General features: G+C 36.2%; 1 pseudogene; it reads left to right on the top strand.

Annotated features, from left to right (window-relative positions):
• The first annotated feature begins 1,279 nt into the window (after window positions 1-1,279).
• On the top strand, window positions 1,280-4,292 carry LOC150036213 (uncharacterized; annotated as a pseudogene).
• Window positions 4,293-17,903: the final 13,611 nt, after the last annotated feature.

Below are 17,903 nucleotides of genomic sequence, written 5' to 3'. Positions count from 1 at the left end.
AAAGACTCTTTTCTTCCAAAAAAAAACCCTAATCAATTTCGCCGCCACATTTTCCTTCTTCCCTTCACGCCCTCGCCCCTCTTCACGCCTGCCCTTCCGCCTTCGCGCCGCCATCCACCGTCCACCACCGCCCCCCTTCATTGCTTGCAAATTTGTTGTTTATTTTCAAGCTTTCATCAAGATTCGTCATCCATTTCATTTATTTTCTCTTATTTTGTATCTTAATTTAAGCCATTGTTTTTAATTTCTAGCATGTTGGTAATGTTGGTAATGTTTAATTTTTAGCATGTTACTAATGTTGGTAATTAATTTTGCTAATATTTAATTTCTAGCATGTTGGTAATCTAATGTGAATTATGAATTATGGATTGTTGATGTTATTGTGGATTGAATTTTTTTTTTCTTTTAATTCTTAAGGTTATGGATTACTTAATTTAGAAAAAAATATTGTACTTAATGCATTTAATATTTTAAAAAAGTTTAAAGAATCTACTAGACATAAAACTAAATTTTGTGTCTAATAGAAAATTGAACTTTAAAGTTTTTGTCCAATAGGCTTGTAAATTTTAAAAGATGTTGAATAGATGAAAGACCTATATTAGACACAAAATCGAAAGCTTGGAGACATACTAAATAAAACATTTGAAAGTTGTTAAGACAATTTAAGCGGTCTAAGGACCTATGTGTTTATTTTGCCTTAAGAAATGAAAATTATGGACCTCAATGCTTAATAATACTTTGTACTTTGTCCTCTAATCCAGGTTATTGTTTTAGATTACAAGATGGTCAGAAAATATTTATTTTTAAGGATGAATAAAGAATGGATTAAACTAAGGAATAAGTTATCAATGGAGTATTGAGAAGGAGTATTACAGTTCTTAGATATGGCAAGGTTTCATGTAAATGATTCAGGACGAATAAGATATCCATGCAAGAATTGTGTGAATTCAATTTGGGAAAAGATAGATATCGTAAAACGACATCTATTAACCTATGAAATATCTCCCTCATATTGTGAATGGGTATATCATGGAGAGTCAGTAAACTTATGTAGAAGTCATACAAGTCATTCAATAGAGGATATTGAAGTAGATAGTATAGAGAGTAATGTTGTCGAAGAAAATGAGATGTTGAATCTTATAAACAATTTACAAGTTCCAATTGAAAACAAAAATGCAAATGAAGGTATGATTGAGGATGAAATGTCCTTTAATAGTCAAGAAAGAGATACCACGAACTTATTTGAGGATTTAATGACCGAGCACGTAATGAATTATACCCTAGGTGTTCGCAATTTTTGTCCTTAAACTTTTTAGTGAAGTTGATACATATCAAAGTTCTGAACGGCTGGAGTAACAAATCGTTTGACATGTTGCTGGAATTGTTAAAAGCAGCATTTCCAGCTGGCATCTCTATACCTACTTCCTTTTATGAAGCCAAGCGAAAATTGCGTGATTTAGGCCTAGGTTATCCTATTCATGCGTGCAAATATGATTGTGTATTGTATTGGAAAGAGTTTGCAGATTTACAACAATGTCCTGTTTGTGGTGAGTCTTGGTACAAAATTAATGATGGCAAGGGTAAAAAAAATATCACATAAGGTATTGCGTCATTTTCCATGAGATTAAAATGATTGTTTGCATTAAAAGAAGGCGCTTCTGACATGAGATGGCATAAAGATAAGCGAGTTGAAACAGATGATGTATTGTGACATCCAGCTGATGCAGAGGGATGGAAACATTTTGATCGTGAATTCCCTCATTTCGCTTTAGATCCTCGAAATGTTTGTTTAGGATTAGCTTCAAATGACTTCAATCCATTTGGAAATATGAGCACTTCTTATAGTATGTGGCCTGTGGTGACAATTCCTTATAATTTTCCCCTTTGGAAATGCATGAAGGAAACAAACTTCTTCATGTCTTTGCTCATACCTGGTCCAAAATCTCCTGGAAAGGAAATTGATGTTTACTTGCAACCGTTGATTGTAGAGTCGAAAGAGTTGTGGACAATTGGTGTGCGAACTTATGATTCTATTGCTGGTGAGTTTTTTCAACTATATACTACCTTATTATGGACGATTAATGACTTCCCTGCGTACGGTGACTTATCTAGGTGGAGTACAAAAGGTTATCAAGCATGTCCAATATGCAAAGAAGATAACTCGTCCTTCAGGATAAGAGGGAAAATATCATTTATAGGACATCGGCGTTATCTTCCGGAGAATCATAGTTGGCATCGAAGTAGACAACATGATGGAAAAGTTTGAACGTAGACCTCCACCAGTCGTAATGAATGGAGAAGAGATATTACAACAAATAAATACGCTAACTTTTGTGCTTAGCAAACATCCATTGAAGCAAGATAAAAAAAAAAGAAAGTGAATTCTAAACTGGACTAAAAAGGGTATTTTTATCCAACTTCCATATTGGTCTAGACTATTGTTACAACATAAATTGGATGTAATGCATATTGAAAAAAACATATGCGATAATTTGGTGGGAACATTGTTAAATATTGAAGGAAAGACAAAGGATACGACGAACGCTCAATTGGACTTACAAGAATTGAAGATAAGAAAGGACCTACATCTGATACAAATCGAGAACAGATTTGTAAAACCACACGCAGCATACACATTAACAAATGGTGAATGGATTTCATTTTGTAAGTATTTGAAATCAGTGAAATTCACTGATGGATTCGTATCGAACATATCACGATGTGTCAATGACGAAGATGGAAAAATATCGGGGCTGAAAACACACGACTGTCATGTGTTGCTTCACAGACTACTCCCTACTGGTATTTGAGCATACCTACCGAAGAATGTATCCACTGCTATTGTTGAGTTATGTACATTCTTTCGCGACTTATGTGCAAAGACAATATGTGTAAGTGATTTGAACAACTACAAGCACACATCATAGTCATACTTTGTAAATTGGAAAGAATATTCCCACCTACCTTTTTCGATGTAATGGTACACCTTGCAGTTCATCTACCATATGAAACCAAAGTCGTGGGTCCAGTTAGTTATAGTTGGATGTATCCTATTGAAAGAAGTTTATGAACATTAAAACAATTTGTACGGAACAAAGCACGTTCCGAGGGGTCTATAGCAGAAGCATATGCAATGAATGAATCATGGAACTTCTGCTCGCGATATCTAAGTAGGATTGAAACAAGATTTAATAGAGATGAACGAAATGATGATAACATTCCTAGTCATGAGATATTTGGTGAATTTGAATTATTTAGGTAGAGGGTACGACCATTAGGGGCGTCAACTTTACGAATGCTATCAGCGGAGGAAAAGCATATTGCACATTGGTACATTCTCAACAATTGTAAAGAAATAACAGACTATCGCAAGTACGTTTCAAACTTTTTCCTTTTCTAAATTCTAGGGTATCTCCTTTGATATAACATTTAAATGATAAATATTGTAGGCAACATTTGAGGTTAATTCGTCGTGAAGCTCAAAGAACCTCTGACTTATATATAAAACATCAATGCAAATTTCCCGATTGGTTCAAATCTCAGATATACATAGTCATTTTGTAGGCAACGGTTGAGGGATGATTCATTTTTTGTATTCATTTTTAATGTATACGTAATTATCAGGTTCTACAACGGCGTGAGAGAGAAGATATCTCCGATGATTTCTTTTCACTTGCAATGGGACCTTCGTCTGAGGTGCGCTCTTACAATGGATGCATTGTTAATGGGGTACGGTTTCACACTGTAGAGCGTGATAATCATCGAGCTACACAAAATAGTGGAGTCCTAGTGACCGGGGAGATCAGTGAGAACACAAGTGTGGATAACAATTTCTACGGTGTTGTAAATGAAGTATTAGATTTGTAATATGCGAATAGAAGACGCGTTTTCTTGTTGAAGTGTAGATGGTTTGACATAGATAACAACAAAATTAATAGGACACATGTGGATTTAGGATACAAATCGATCAATACATCACACTTTTGGTATGTCGACGAGCCTTTCATCTTTGCTATCCAAGCACAACAAGTATTTTACATTCATGACATCAAACATGGTAGCAATTGGAAAGTTATTCAAGTAGTCCAAAATAAACGAATATGGGATGTACCAGAAGTGGATGATGTTGAAAACGCACAACTAGATTTTCTAGAAATTGTTAGGGCGTTGGAGTGGATGAAACCATTGAGGAGGTTACTTTATACAGAGTTGACGTTGATCCTACAGTTGTGGAAAGACCAATTACTATATATGGCGATCATGATTTCATAAACGATGATGATGAAGAATAATTATCTCCCAATAATAGTTCAAGTGCTGATGAATAATTTGAATTAGATTACGATGATGAGTAATGATGTATCTACTAAATTTTCTTTTGCTTACACATATTTATTGTTAGTTTAATATTGTTTTCTCTCTTTTGTGTTTGTATAGAAACGATGTCAACCCCTAATAATAATTTGAATTAGATTACGATGATGAATAATGATGTATCTACTAAATTCTCTTTTTCTCTAGCTTACTCGTATTTATTGTTAATTTAATATTGTTTTCTCTCTTTTGTGTTTGTGTAGAAACGATGTCAACCCTTAATAATAATTTGAATTAGATTACGATGATGAGTAATGATGTATCTACTAAATTCTCTTTTTCTCTAGCTTACACGTATTTATTGTTAATTTAATATTGTTTTCTCTCTTTTGTGTTTGTATAGAGACGATGTCAACCCCTAATAGGCAACGGAAGACTAATGAAGAATTCCAGGAGTTATATTTAGGAAACATGGTATCTTTTGTGGGTGATATTTCAGGTTAGTATATTTGAAATATATTCTGTTAACTGAAATATATCATAAACTGTTTTAAGTTTTTTATTCTTCAGATAGTGGCTCAGCATCCAATCGGAAGAAGCGAGAGCATTCGTTGAACATGCAGTTGAAAAAATACGTACAAAAACATGGGAGGATCACAATCGTCATAAATGAAGGGGAGACGAAATCGCTATCTCAACATTCGGTTCGTTTTAGTAATGCAATCGGCGTCTCCATGAGATCAGCATTTCAAGTACGGTGTCGTACCTTTGCTGAGGTTCCAAACGAGTTCATAGAATTGGCTAAAAGTCAATTATTGATAAGTAATTATAAGTTTTTTCTTTTATAATCATGAACATCATCTATGCTAATTCTTCCCTCCCTCTTTTGTAGGCTCATTTCGATTTTGATCTATTCAGTCAACGACTGAACCGTTTCATAGAACATCAAATGCAAAACTCGTTCAAAGAATTTAGATCAGACTTGCACAAACATTATAGAAAATGTGAAGATTCTGAGCAAGCACGTGCCAGTTTGCCTAGTTGGCTTAAAAATAGGCCATAAGTCTGGTACTTTTTGTGTGACCGATTCGAGAGTGAAGCGTTTCAGGTACAATATTTATGGCGTGTATCATTTGTTGCATTTACTAATACATCACACTATTGACATATTTTTTTCTTCAAATGTAGGAAATGTCTGTGACGAACCGGAAGAATAGAGAGAAATTGCCGTTCGACCACGATCAAAGTCATTCCTGTAAATTTAGGCAGAGTTACAGGCAAAGAAAGGTCGAGAAATAGGACGTGTTGACCTATTTAGGGAAACACACTCTAAAGGTGGCAAGTTTGTGAACGAAGCTGCTGAATGTGCATATGTAACATTTTTCTCTTTACTGTCGTGTTTTTTTTTTTTTTTTTACTTTTAACTTTAGTCGCTCGTTCTTACCCATTTAATTATTATGTCTAGCATCAAATGATGGAATTAGAATCCAGCCCCACTGTAGAAGGTTCTCAACCACTAACAGGGGATGAAATCTGTGAGACGGTTTTAGGTAGACGACTCGGATATTCAAGGAGTAACATGTCATCAAGCTCGTCATCTACTCAAGGAACGGAAGCAGAAGTGGATGAATTGAGAGTCAATTTCCAACAGTCTCAGTCGAGGATTAAGGAACTCGAAGACACTCAGAGAAGAATGCAAGAGGATCATACGAGACAAATGGAAGAAATGAAAAAGATGATTGAAGACATGGTACGATCACAGAGAGGAGACGCATCAAATTAGGTATGATTACTACATTATTTAGTTGTGTAATATGTTGCAATCCTACAGTTATGGTAGCAAAGTTTATTTATGTCTTTAGTTATGTCATTTAAAGCTTCAACACTCTCATACAAATTAGATAAGCATCCCACCATGCCTTGATTTTCAAAAGCCCAATCACAGTCCCTCAGTGTCGCTCTCTCCATGTATCTCGTTCTCTCCATGAATCTCGCTCTCTCCATCAGTGTCGCTCTCTCCATGTATCTCGCTCTCTCTATCAATGTCACAACACATGTATAACTTCATTTGATCAGCTGAAGATTCAAATATTAGGCTTCAAAAGGGTGTCTTTGCTTTGATTTGGTTGTAAATATGTCATTTAAAGCTTCAACACTCTCATACAAATTAGATAAGCATCCCACCATGACTTGATGTTTCAAAAGCCCAATTACAATCCCTCAGTATTGCTCTCTCCATGTATCTCGCTCTCTCCATTAGTGTCACTCTCTGCATGTATCTCACTCTCTCCATGAATGTCACAGCACATGTATAACTTCATTTGATCAGCTGAAGATTCAAATATTAGGCTTCAAAAGGGTGTCTTTGCTCTGATTTGGTTGTAAATATGTGTCATTTAAAGCTTCAACACTCTCATATAAATTAGATAAGCATCCCACCGTGCCTTGATGTCTCAAAAGCCAAATCACAATCCCTCAGTGTCGCTCTCTCCATGAATCTTGCTCTCCATCAATGTTGCTCTCTCCATGTATCTCGCTCTATCCATGAATGTCAAAGCACATGTATAACTTCATTTGATCAGCTGAAGATTCAAATATTAGGCTTCAAAAGGGTGTCTTTACTCGGATTTAGTTGTAAATATGTGTCATTTAAAGCTTCAACACTCTCATACAAATTAGATAAGCATTCCACCATGCCTTGATGTTTCAAAAGCCCAATCATAGTCCCTCAGTGTCTCTCTCTCCATGAATCTCGCTCTCTCCATGTATCTCGCTCTCTCCATCAATGTCACAGCACATGTATAACTTCATTTGATCAGCTGAAGATTCAAATATTAGGCATCAAAAGGGTGTCTTTGCTCTGATTTAGTTGTAAATATGTGTCATTTAAAGCTTCAAAACTCTCATACAAATTAGATAAGCATCCCACCATACCTTGATGTTTCAAAAGCCCAATCACAGTCCCTCAGTGTCGCTCTCTCCATGAATCTCGCTCTCTCCATTAGTGTCGCTCTCTCCATGTATCTCGCTCTCTCCATCAATGCCACAGCACATGTATAACTTCATTTGATCAGCTGGAGATTCAAATATTAGGCTTCAAAAGGGTGTCTTTGCTCTGATTTAGTTGTAAATATGTGTCATTTAAAGCTTCAACACTCTCATAAAAATTAGATAAGCATCCCACCATGTCTTGATGTTTCAAAAGCCCAATCATAGTCCCTCGGTGTCGCTCTCTCCATGAATCTCGCTCTCTCCATAAATCTCACTCTCTCCATCAGTGTTGCTCTCTCCATCAATGTCACAGCACATGTATAACTTCTTTTGATCAGCTGAAGATTCAAATGTTAGGATTCAAAAGGGTGTCTTTTCTCTGATTTGGTTGTAAATATGTGTCATTTAAAGCTTCAATACTCTCATACAAATTAGATAAGCAACCCACCATGCTTTGATATTCAAAAGCTCAATCACAGTCCCTCAGTATCGCTCTCTCCATGTATCTCGCTCTCTCCATCAATGTCACAGCCCATGTATAACTTCATTTGATCAGCTGAAGATTCAAATATTAGGCTTCAAAAGGGTGTCTTTGCTCTGATTTGTTTGTAAATATGTGTCATTTAAAGCTTCAACACTCTCATACAAATTAGATAAGTATCCCACCATGCCTTGATGTTTCAAAAGCCCAATCACAGTCCTTCAGTGTCGCTCACTCCATCAGTGTCGCTCTCTCCATGTATCTCGCTTGCAAAGATGCCCTTCAGCAGCTTCACACCCTGATTTACATCCAAAGTAATGACATCCAAAGATGCCCTCAGTAGCTTTAACACTCTCAACTGTAATTAGATAAGCATCCCACCATGCCAAATCATTGAATTTTGTAATGTAAGCAACGAATAAGAACTTCTCAGCTGTTATATTCATCCTAAACTCATAAGAAATTCTCAATTATTATATTTAATTAAGATGTGTAATTAATTGTGCTTTTCCTTTTCTTTTGATCTTATGTTTATTATTAAAATAGAGGGAGCCTTAACTTGTGATAACAAAGGAACTAAAAGGGAGACTTAAGCAAATTACATAGCAAAGGGGTAGTTAGCCTAATGTGCCCCAACTATGGATTGGGCTAGAATCAAGGTCCATCCTATCATCAAGAGAAATGAAATACCTGCAACAATTGTTGTTTCAATATTCCTAAGGCCCAAACTTGCATATATGGATATGGATTTGAATTGAAAGCTCTCCACTTGGACCCATTAGAATAAAAGAAGAAATGGTAATTGCAATAAGTGGTACTTTTAAGGGTATTAATCAAGTGAACAATAATATATTTAAAGAATTGCAAAATAACAAAATCTATCAGTAATAGGCCAACTTGTTTCCTTTTTGAACATGTTGCTTAGAAAGTCAATAATCAATTCAAAAGATTGCCATACCTTGTCATGTCAATAAACTAAAGTTAGGTCACCCAAATCTTATTATGGTTTTTGTTTTTGTTTCTTTCCCCCTTCCAACAATATTTCTTTACTATTATTCTACCCCATTATCCTATGCATGCACTAATATTATTTTGAGATAAGCTAGCCCTTCTTACATACTTCTCATGCAAATTTAATTTTTACTAGATTCCAATCTAAAAGATCATATAGGACTTTTAAAAATTGAAAAATAGAGGAAATTGAATTGTTTATCCATATAATATTTCAATGTTTTTGTTTTTTTGTAGAATGCTATTCGGAGATAAGCTGAGACAATTGTTGAAGATGTTGTGTTCGAGAAGTGTTCTAGATGTTGTTCTCATTTTACTTCTTTTATGTATTTATGAATATCATGGACAAGTGTTCTAGATGTTGTTCTCATTTTACTTCTTTTATGTATTTCTGAATATCATGGACAAGTGTTCTAGAGCTGGGACAACGTTTGGATATTGTAATTTTTTACTTATTATAAAATGGACTTCATTTTCTTTTATATGAATCTTTATTTGGTATAATATGTTTTACAGGATTTCAGATCAAATTTTAAAAAATTACAAATGATATATTAAATTTTATCCATATAGGATCCCCCGACGCGGCGTCGGGAGTTAGGGGAAACTCTGGACGCCGTTTTAAGGGGTCGGGAGTTAGGGGGAACTCCATACGTGGTGTAGCCCGTCGGAAGTTCTTGCGTCAGGAGTTCCCCCTAACTCCCGACGCCACATAGGCATCCGGAGTTCCCCCTAACTCCCAACGCCGTTCAAAAGTTCGTCGGGAGATCCTCTCCCAACGGATTTCTCCCGACCAAACTCTCGACGACTGTTTATGCATCGGGAGATCATCTCTCGAAAAATTTTCCACACTTTCTCGATGAAATATGGTGTCGGGAGAAGCCAGAATTCCTGTAGTGTTAATTAGTATTATTATTTACATGTTGTGGATTTATTAATAATGGATTTGTTGCAATATTTGTTTTTTTTTTTAACTTCTATGTAGTTTAATACTAAGAACCCTTTTATCAAAGGAGAACTTGATGAGGTATGAGTTGAATGGATGGAGCATATGTCAAATTATATTTGAACACATTGCGTGGTGATACAATATATATTATTGGTTGGCTTGTCTCTGAACTTTTGGTAGACTTCAAGCATATTGGAGAGATTTTTATTTTTATTTATTTATTTATTTTTGAAATTCCAGTAGATCTTAGACATTTTATGTACATTTGAAACGTTGTGTAGCTTTTTTGGCTGCCAATTAAGCAATTTTTTATTTTTTTTTGTAATTTTCCTAAATTTGAACGAAGTGTATAACTATGCTAAGAGTATTGTATTGAAACTCAATTGTAAACTGATCAATGTTGAAATGAAAAGACAAATTATGTTATAGAAGTTTGTCTCTATTTTGCTAAATATTTATGTGGAGTAATTAATTGAAACGAGGACTGAAAATTATTATTATTATAAAAGTTATTATATGTTGGATTTGAGTTCCAATTATGCTAATATATTTCTTGCAGGTTATATCAGTTTAAATGACATTGTAGTATACAACAATAACAATTACTAAACGTCATCTAAGGAAAATAGGATTAGATCAATATCAATTCACAATTATCATTAATTACCCATACAATGTCAGTTACAAACCGACATTGTACACCAAGCTCTCATCAATGTATGATGTCAATTATGGCGACCATCATCGAATGGCCTATAATGACATGGAATATGATGTCAATTTGAAACCGCCATAATAAACAATCGTTATCGTACCTACATGACGTCATAAGTTTTGATGACGATTTAGAACCACCATAAAAAATCATCTATCATTGTGCCCTATGGTGACACGCAATACAACATTGGTTTGTAATTTATAGTCATACATATATGATGTCAGTTCATAACTGACATCTAAAGTCAAATTTGTTGTAGTGCAATTAGTCAATATGTTTTGAACAAAGTTTCAATTTTATTTTTACTTTATTGATTTTGTTATGAAATTGACACATAAAGATAAATCAAAATCAAAATAATAGAGAATCGATATAGATGTTTACATGGTTTACTAATAGTATGTTAGTTATGTTTATGGGCAAAAGGGAGATAGTTGTTTATTATTCAAGAAAAATTATCATATTACATATCCAAAGACGCTAGTAAAGTTAAGAGAGTTTATATTTAACATACTCCTCTAAATTTTGGGGTCAAAATCATAGATCCCATCTTTGATCATTTGAAATGCTAGATAACAAATTCAAAACATTCCAGTCACTCTTAAAAGTTTCAATTTCGTCGTAAACTTTAACTTGGTCCATTTAGTTTTAGAAGTTTTAATTTGGTTGAAATGGTTTTAAAAGTTGCAATTCAATGTCGTTTGTAGTTTAGCTTCAATTTATTTGGCGTCCCTTTAGTTTTTAAAGTTCTAACTTGCAATTGGTTCATATGATTTGGGATTCATTTTAATTATTGGTCTACTAATAGTTTGGTCGAGTAAATTTTATAGGTCGACCTAAATTGGGTTTTACCTACTTCAAAAACTCATTTTTGTTTTGTTTTTTTTTTTAAAAAAAAAAATTTACTTTAGATTTTAACCTTAAGATATCGGTTGACATATAGTTACGCAAAATGGAGAAATTTTGAAATTTTTACATGGAAAAGAATTGATAGTATGATAATGGCTTCAATGATTTGTGAAGTTTGACTAAACCAACAACACCCAAATTCAAACTTTAAGAACTACAAGCATACGGGTTAATTAATGTTCTTCATTTAATATAATAAATGACTAATAATTGTAGTTGACAATGACAAGTTTGATAAGCTTAAACTAAATTCAAATCATAATCAAATTAAAACTAATTACAAACCTATTACAGAAAGACTCGAAATCAAGAAGAATATCGCTTCAGGCAGTTGAACCATTGTCGACATCTTTCTGTTATGTGTTGTAACCACCAAAGCTTCATCATTGACTATACCGCCTGCATATAAAAGGAAAACGAATGTGAGATTAATGTAATAAGAATAAGAGTGAATAAGAAAACGAGAGAGCAAGGCATTCGTTCTGTAATACTTTGAAGAAGTAATAAAAGAGAACCTCCTAATTTGCACAGTTGATGATGCAAAATTAGTTATCAATTACTTGACGACTAAAATTACGTGGACGCAATATGCGATGCATGTTCTTAATGTATACATTGATTATCATGCTTTGGTGGCCACGCGTTAGACTTATAATATGCGTTAACAAATGTATGCGATGACCATGTGTTCCTGTCGCAAGTTTTCTTGCACTCATGCCAAGTATAACACGAATGCAAGTTTCTCGGGGATCCGAGGTCGAACTCAGGGACTTGTAACTAAATACTATGCGGTAATGTGTACGCGGCGGTTGAATAAAAGAATGATGGGGGGGTTTTATGCTACTATTCCTACTCCTAACTAACAAACAATGCAATGAGAAGTATGAATGAGAGGTAGAGACACAACAACTGTTGACGTGAAATAAATGGATGGGAAAATAGATAAAATGTGAAGATATCTTCATCGCAACTCTTAAGAGTGACCGCAAGGGCAACCTCAGCCAAAGCAAGCTATGCGATCATGCTACACACACTAGAGCCTAAATCTAGGACGTATGCGATATGTATGCAAAAGGGTCGAGATGACCGCATATAGCCACCATATCCTACTTCTTGGATGCATGCAATATCCTTTCCATAAGGTACATACGCTGTGTGAAAGCAGATGGAGTTTATTCCTAAGTTCCCCATTCTTGCTTATGCGTTCCAATCTGTTCTCTCGAGTCTTAGATTTGGATTTTAGACTACTCTTCCAAGTATGCCTAAGTGATGAATGATGCGCTCATAAGACAAGATAACCACATAAACTTGGCTGATGCAAGTTTATTCCTATCTCTAGTGAACAATAGCTTACATTGCTTAATGCAACCAACCACTTACCCTCCCGGGCAGTTAGTTGTTGCTGATTTTACTCATAGACAAGCGTTGCGTTAGCCTATAGACAGGCGTTACTACAGCTTTATACTAAGCAAATAAGGTTTTCTCACACACTCGCATAACGCACACCTTCCGGTGGTTTGCTAAATGCTTCATATCTCTAATCCACATGACTAAGTATGCGATACTCAAGCAATCTCACTAAGTGATGCAATGAAAGTTAAGGATGCTAGGTAAAGAAAGATGGAGATGGAATCGAAGGAAACAGCATTGAACACACAATGTATTAATTCCTTAATCGAAAATGTAATACAATACAATATAAGAAAAGAAGAGAAAATGAAAGGACCAGCTAGAAGCAATGTCTTGCTTCCAGCAGATGTGTGTCAAGGTTACCGGTAGTGCCATGGATGAGTGGTGGAGTTGGCTTTCTCGATATCTAACTCTGGCGAAGGCGCTGGTCATCACTCGGAATGGATGAGGGAGATGAAGAACACTCAAGCTTTCTTCTAAAGCGTTTGTCTGGATCACAAGGATCCGCCCGAAGGCCGAAACTTGGATGATTTGAACTTTTGCGCATCAGCTTCTATTTATAGAGTTTGATCGCCGACAGCATTAATGGACTGCTCTGATTCTGACATTCATGGCGCCTTAGTCCTTTCTGAATCTCTACTGCTAACGGCGTGGTAAGTGAAATGTCAACATCATCTTTTGATTTTCCCGAGATATGCGTTGATGCAATCATTCCACCAACCTTGCGGTCATCCGGCTATTATGTGTTATCATGTAGCCACAATTGTGTAGTGACCGCATTTGCTTGATTACTGCAACTCTACACGATGACCGCAATCGCTTGACGATCACAACCCCTATGTGATGGACGCATGCGGTTGATTACCGCAACACCTATGTGTTGATCGTATGCGTTTGTCTCTGCGATGGAGAGTTTCTCTGCATGCGGTTGTCTATGCGGTAGCCTGGCTTTCGCGTTTGCGCCCACTTTCTGCATTAGCTACAAAAATAGACACTTGAACGCATAATAACGCATAATAATGGGTTAGCCGAGATTCTTAATGTTGAACGCCGCAAACTGATTTTCTCATGAATTTCTAACATAATTGCTGCATATTCTGCTTAACAGCTCTCATAATTCTAAATAAAAGGCCTAAGATGACATGCATTTCTGCATGTCATCAACAGTGGACGTAGGCCTTTGGCTGAACCACTTAAACTCCTGTGTCTTTTCTTTCTAACTCTACGATTGTTTAGAATTTAATAAAGTATCGTTTACACGATCGTGTAGTTCATATCGCATCGTGTACCCGATCATTTAGCTTCACCTTCAATCGTTTATACGATCGTTTAGCTCATCAGCTATCATCTACCAATCGTCTAGCTCTAGCCAACTATCGTCTAGCACTTCATCCAATCGTTTACATAATTGAACAATTGTTTGTTCTTGGAGCTTCATCTACACTATAGAGCTGCCATTTGGTACACGACGAAAGATTTTCAAGCTTCAGCATACTACCTTCTCTGACTCTTGAATTGTTATTGACCATTAAATCTAAGTCTTTTGTGATTATGAACATGAAGATCTTGTCATCTGGGACAATAAGTGGTATCCGAGCTTAGTGAACAGTTCAAGACAGTTCCAAGATTTGAATTCTTGATTCAGAATAGTCAATCTTGAAGATCAAGAATGGCAACTACGAAATATGAGATTGAGAAGTATGATGGTAAGACAAACTTTGAACTATGGAAAGCAAAGATTAAAGTAGTGTTGGGACAATAGAAGGCTCTCTTGGCCATTACGGACCCTGTAAAGTACCCTAAGACACTCTCAGAGGCAGATAAAGAGACAATTGAGGTAAATGCGTATGGAACCATTGGCCTAACTGTCACAGACAGTGTTTTGAGGCAGATCGTAGACCAGCCTACTGCCTATGCTCTATGGAACAAATTGAATGAGATATATCTCAACAAAGACCTGCCCAACAAAGCTTTTTGGAGGGAAAGATTCTTCACCTACAAGATGGATGCAGGAAAGTCCCTCATGGATAATCTTAATGAGTTCAAGAGACTGTCTTCTGAATTCAAATCAATAGGAGATAATATTTAGGAAGAGAATGAGACATTCATATTATTAAATTCTCTACCAGAATCTTTCAAAGATGTCAAGATTTCCATAAAGTACGGTAGAGAAAGAATAAGCACAGAAGTAATCATATCAACTGTGAGAGTCAGAAAACTTAAGTTGCAAATGAGTAAGAAGGATCAACAAAGAGGTGAAGGTTTGTTCTCAAAGGGAAAGAACAAGAACAATGGGAAAGGGAAACAGAATAATGGTGATAAGTCCAAGATAAAGTATCATTTTTGTCACAATATGGGGCACATGAAAAATGACTGCTATGCCTTAAAGAGAAAATTGAACCAATAGAATAAGGGTGGTAAGTAGACCAAGGTTGCTATAGGGGAGAATTCCCTTGTCTATTCATATGCATAGGTTGCTACTGAAGAAGGTGGAGACTAGAATACTATGAACACTCAAGATTGGGTGTTAGATTCTGGCTGCTCAATCCACATGACACCATCCAAGGGATGGTTTTGCACCTACAAGAAGTGGGATGGTGGGCTAATCTATATGGGAAACAATAACACTTGTAGAACTTTCTGAATAGGGTCTGTGTCCTTGAAAATGCAGAATGGTTCAGTGAAATCGTGAGGCATGTTCCTACTATGAAAAGAAATCTCCTATCTTTGGGGATGTTCGATGCCATAGGTTGTGAGTATAGAGGTGTGGGAAGCACCTTTGAAATAATTAAGGATTCTAAAGTAGTTTTGGTGGCAACCAAGGTGAATGGTCTATATGTCATCAAAGATGTGTAAATGGAACACTCGGCCTTATTGGCAACTGATGAAGAACCCACAGAAGATAAGTTGTGGCACAAAAGGCTTTCTCATATCAGTGTGAGGGGGCTGCAAGTGCTCTCGAAACAGGGGATTCTTCCAAGGGGTGTCGGAGACAGTCTTAAATTCCGTGAACATTGCATATTAAGCAAAGCAATAAGACAACAATTCCCCAAAAGACAGCACACTTCAAAGGAAATCCTAGAATATGTGCATTCAGACTTGTGGGGGCCAGCTCACTCTCCATCTCTAAGTGGAGCAAGGTACTTTCTTTCATTTGTAGATGATTACTCAAGAAAGAGTTGGGTTTACTTTTTAAAATCCAAAGATGAAGTGTTTAGTAGATTTAAAAAATGAAAGATCTTGATTGAGAAGCATACCTTTAAACAAATTAAACATTTGAGAACTGATAACGATTTAGAGTTTTGTGGAGAGGAGTTCAACTTGTTTTGCAGAGAGCATGGTGGAGTAAGGCATAAAACTGTGAGGTATACACCTCAACTAAATGGAGTAGCTAAAAGATTGAATAGAACAGTGCTGGAAAGAGTAATATGTCAGTTGTCCAATGCCTTATTGCCTGAAAAATATTGGGCTGAAGCTGTCTCCTACACAATATACACTCTTAATAGATGCCCACATTAATCCATAGAGCTGAAGGCTCCTGAAGAAAGGTGGACAGGATAGCCACCTAAGTTGGAACACTTGAAAGTGTTTGGTTGTGTAGGTTATGTGCATCAAAGCCAGGGGAAGCTAAAACCTAGGGTTGTAAAGTGCATGTTCTTAGACTTTACACCGGGAGTAAAGGGCTATAGGTTGTGGCATTCAGTTGAAAAGAGGTGTGTAATAGCATATATGTGGTTTTCAGAGAAAATAAGATGTTTATGATTTGTGAACAACCATCTCCTGCAATGACAAAGACAAGTAGTACAAGATTTGAGGTGGAGCCTCAAAATTATTATGGAGCTTCTACTTCCTCTCGAAATCTAGAGTTAAAAGGTGATAAGGCTGCTAAAACCAGTGAGCATGTGTCAAGTGATCAAGTTGAGACACATGGAGACTTATACAACTATTCATTAGCAAGATATGGACCTAGAAAAACTATTGTGCCACCGGCTAGATACCAAGAGTATGATTTTGTTAGTGTAGCATTGAGTGTTGCCATTTCTTTGAGTAATAATAAACCTACTAGCTTTGAAGAAGCAACAAACAACCCGGATGCTAGACAGTGGATTGAGATAATGAATGATGAAATGAAGTCCCTCAACCAAAATGACACTTGAAGACTAGTACCTTTGCCTAAAGGGTACAAACCCATCTCATGCAAATGGATTTACATATTTAAAGATAAGATTTCAAGTGTGCAAAAGTCTAGGTTCAAGACTAGGTTGGTCGCTAAGGGGTTCACTAAAAAAGAAGGTATTGACTATACTGAGGTATTTTCTCCAGTAGTGAAGCATACTTCCATTAGGCTGCTCCTTTCCTTAGTTGTGCAAAAGAACTTGGAGCTAGACCAATTGGATGTAAAGACAACCTTTCTACATGGGTTGTTGAATGAGACAATTTACATGAGGAAACCTCAAGGTTATGTGAAAAGTGGAGAAGAAGACTTAGTGTGTTTGTTGACAAGTCCATATATAGCCTTAAGCAGTCACCGAGATGTTAGTATGAGAGATTTGATGAAGTGATCTCCAAGATAGGGTTCAAAAGGAGCTCATATGATTAGTATGTCTACACAAACTCTAGTAGCTTCAAGGAACCAGTTTATCTACTTCTTTATGTAGATGACATGCTGTTGGCCGAGAGTTCCAAAGAAGAATTTAGGCAAGTGAAAATGCTTATTAAGAAAGAGTTTGATATGAAAGACCTAGGGGAGTCAAGGAGGATCCTAGGCATTGAGATTGAAAGAGACAGAAAACAGGGCAGATTGCAAATTAGTCAGTCTGAATACTGTACAAAGATACTATAGAGGTTCAAAATGGAGAGTGCTAAACTGGTTGGCACTCCTCTTGCACCTTGCTTCAAGCTTACAGCAGCAAATAGTCCAGAGAGCATAGATGAAGAGCATTTGAACCATATGAAGGTTGTCCCATATTCCTAAGCAGTGGGATCACTGATGTACCTTATGACTTCTACATGACCAGACCTGTCTTATGCAACAAGTATGGTCAATAGGTACATGGTAGACCTTGGTAAAAGACTTTGGGAGGCAGTCAAGTGGATACTAAGGTATCTATGTTCATCTA

The sequence above is a fragment of the Benincasa hispida genome, chromosome 5, assembly GCF_027475165.1.
Source record: "Benincasa hispida cultivar pf3 chromosome 5, pf3_genome.v1.1, whole genome shotgun sequence".
Classification (NCBI taxonomy): domain Eukaryota; kingdom Viridiplantae; phylum Streptophyta; class Magnoliopsida; order Cucurbitales; family Cucurbitaceae; genus Benincasa; species Benincasa hispida.
This window is presented reverse-complemented; position numbering and strand designations above follow the sequence as displayed.